The 2,500-nt window shown below is 41.6% G+C and overlaps 1 protein-coding gene across 1 annotated transcript in view; it reads left to right on the top strand.

The window, feature by feature from the left end:
* The first annotated feature begins 1,185 nt into the window (after positions 1–1,185).
* The window catches only part of LOC125048038 (acid-sensing ion channel 2-like), a 24,251-nt gene continuing 22,936 nt past the window's right edge, over positions 1,186–2,500 (top strand). Inside the window, exon 1 of the mRNA XM_047646659.1 lies at positions 1,186–1,289. The gene's annotated coding sequence lies outside the window, so the exon portion shown is untranslated. The remainder of the gene's footprint in view (positions 1,290–2,500) is intronic.

Here is a 2,500-nt window from a genome sequence, read left to right as displayed (position 1 = left end):
TATATATATATGTATTTTGATTCATCTTTTTTTATATAATCTAACTTTTCGTATTAATTGACTTACTAGTATTCATTTCCTTCCCCCAGCCTCTTGCGCACCTGGCAAATACCAATGTTCCTCAGGGAGATGCATCGATAATTCTTGGGTGTGTGACGGTCAAGCAGATTGCAGTGATGCATCCGACGAACTTGCGTGCTGTGAGTCCCGCGAGAGAGGCAGAGATAGAGAGGGAGGAAGAGACATTGACAAATAGATAGACAGATCGATAGATGTACAGTTGCGGAATTATATTTCAGTACACTTGTTGGGTCCCACTTTTGTCCATTTGGTAGCCACTTCGATGTAGAGTAAATACTATTTTTTATGAATGAAGCGATAATCCTAGATTGTTTGTTAGGAAGAGTGTGATTGTTAGAATTTAAAAGACCAACACGTGTATTAATATCTATTTTCGGGAACTATGTAAGCCATTCCATGTTTCGCTTTCTTCAAGCAAGTAACAAAACATGTAGTATTAGTTACCAATGACTTTGTAGTGGGATATTTTGCAAATGTGATTTCCTGGAATTGTTTTTTCGAAATAGCACCACCTGTGGGGATGAGGCAGCATTCCTCCCTTCTTTCAACAAGTATCAATCATCGCTACATATCTCCTGAACCTTGAAAATGCTCCATGCTTTAAAAATCTATGTATGGTAGTGGTATCAAATAAAATTCTTTAAATTCGCTGATACCTTTCTAAATGGTTTTCGTAGCTGCACCATCTAGCAATGGCTAATCGAACTAATGGAGTGACAGTTTCTTTTTCGCCAGAACCAAACACTAAAACAATGATGCAATAAACAAAAAGCATGGAACATTATATTTTTCAGTATATAACAATAGCTGAACGCAAAACCGCAGCAGGACCGCAATGAATATGTAGATATTTTCACCGTGTGTACCAGTGCTTCTCTGTGTGTGTGTGTGTGTGTGTGTGTGTGTGTGTGTGCAAGTATGTATGTATATATGTATGTATATGTATATATATACCTACATACACACACACACACACACACACACACACACACACACACACACACACACACATATATATATATATATATATATATATATATATATATATATATATATATATATATATATATGCGTGCGAACAGACTCCCCAGTGGCAGAGAAGTGTCCGTCAGGGTTCTTCAACTGCACAAACCAGACCTGTGTTCGAGACCACTACCGCTGCGACGGCGAGAAGGACTGTCCGAATGGCGAAGACGAGGTCGGCTGCGGTGAGTGCTTACTTGCTTGCTTGCTTGCTTGGAGGAGAGTTTGCTTGTGCTTGGTTTGTTTGTTTTTGCAGTGTTTGTTTTGGAGGCATTGTTATAGGAGTGCTTGTTTTGTAAGTTCTTGCTTGGGAATGCTTGTTTGAAAGTCCTCGCCTTGGATGCTTGTTTGAACGGCCTTGCTTGGGATGCTTGTAAGAAAGTCCTTGCTTGGGAGTGCTTGTTTGAAAGTCCTTGCTTGGCAGTGCTTGCCTGAAAGTCCTTGCTTGGGAGTGCTTGTTTGAAAGTCCTTGCTTGGAAGTGCTTGTCTGAAAGTCCTTGCTTGGGAGTGCTTGTTTGAAAGTACTTGCTTGGAACTGCTTGTCTGGAAGTCCTCGCTTGGGAGTGCTTGTCTGGAAGTCCTCGCTTGGGAGTGCTTGTTTGAAAGTCCTTGCTTGGAACTGCTTGTTTGAAAGTCCTTGCTCGGGAGTGCTTGTTTGAAAGTCCTTGCTTGGGAGTGCTTGTTTGAAAGTCCTTGCTTGGAAGTGCTTGTCTGAAAGTCCTTGCTTGGAAGTGATTGTCTGAAAGTCCTTGCTTGGAAGTGCTTGTTTGAAAGTCCTTGCTTGGAAGTGCTTGTCTGAAAGTCCTTGCTTGGAAGTGCTTGTCTGAAAGTCCTTGCTTGGGAGTGCTTGTTTGAAAGTCCTTGCTTGGAACTGCTTGTTTGAAAGTCCTTGCTTTGGAGTGATTGTTTGAAAGTCCTTGCTTGGAAGTGCTTGTTTGAAAGTCCTTGCTTGGAAGTGCTTGTTTGAAAGTCCTTGCTTGGAACTGCTTGTTTGAAAGTCCTTGCTTCGAGCGGCTTGTTTGAAAGTCCTTGCTTCGAGCTGCTTGTTTGAAAGTCCTTGCTTGGAACTGCTTGTTTGAAAGTCCTTGCTTGGAACTGCTTGTCTGAAAGTCCTTGCTTGGAACTGCTTGTTTGAAAGTCCTTGCTTGGGAGTTCTTATTTGAAAGTCCTTGCCTGGGAGTGCTTGTTCGAAAGTCCTTGCTTGGAACTGCTTGTTTGAAAGTCCTTGCTTGGGAGTTCTTATTTGAAAGTCCTTGCTTGGGAGTGCTTGTTTAAAAATCCTTGTTTGGAAGTGCATGTTTGAAAGTCCTTGCTTGGAAATGCTTGTCTGAAAGTCCTTGCTTGGAAGTGCTTGTTTGAAAGTCCTTGCTTGGAACTGCTTGTTTGAAAGTCCTTG

This window comes from Penaeus chinensis, chromosome 42, assembly GCF_019202785.1.
Source record: "Penaeus chinensis breed Huanghai No. 1 chromosome 42, ASM1920278v2, whole genome shotgun sequence".
NCBI classification, from domain to species: domain Eukaryota; kingdom Metazoa; phylum Arthropoda; class Malacostraca; order Decapoda; family Penaeidae; genus Penaeus; species Penaeus chinensis.
The sequence above is the reverse complement of the archived record's forward strand: the minus strand, read 5'-3'. Positions and strand labels throughout refer to the sequence as shown.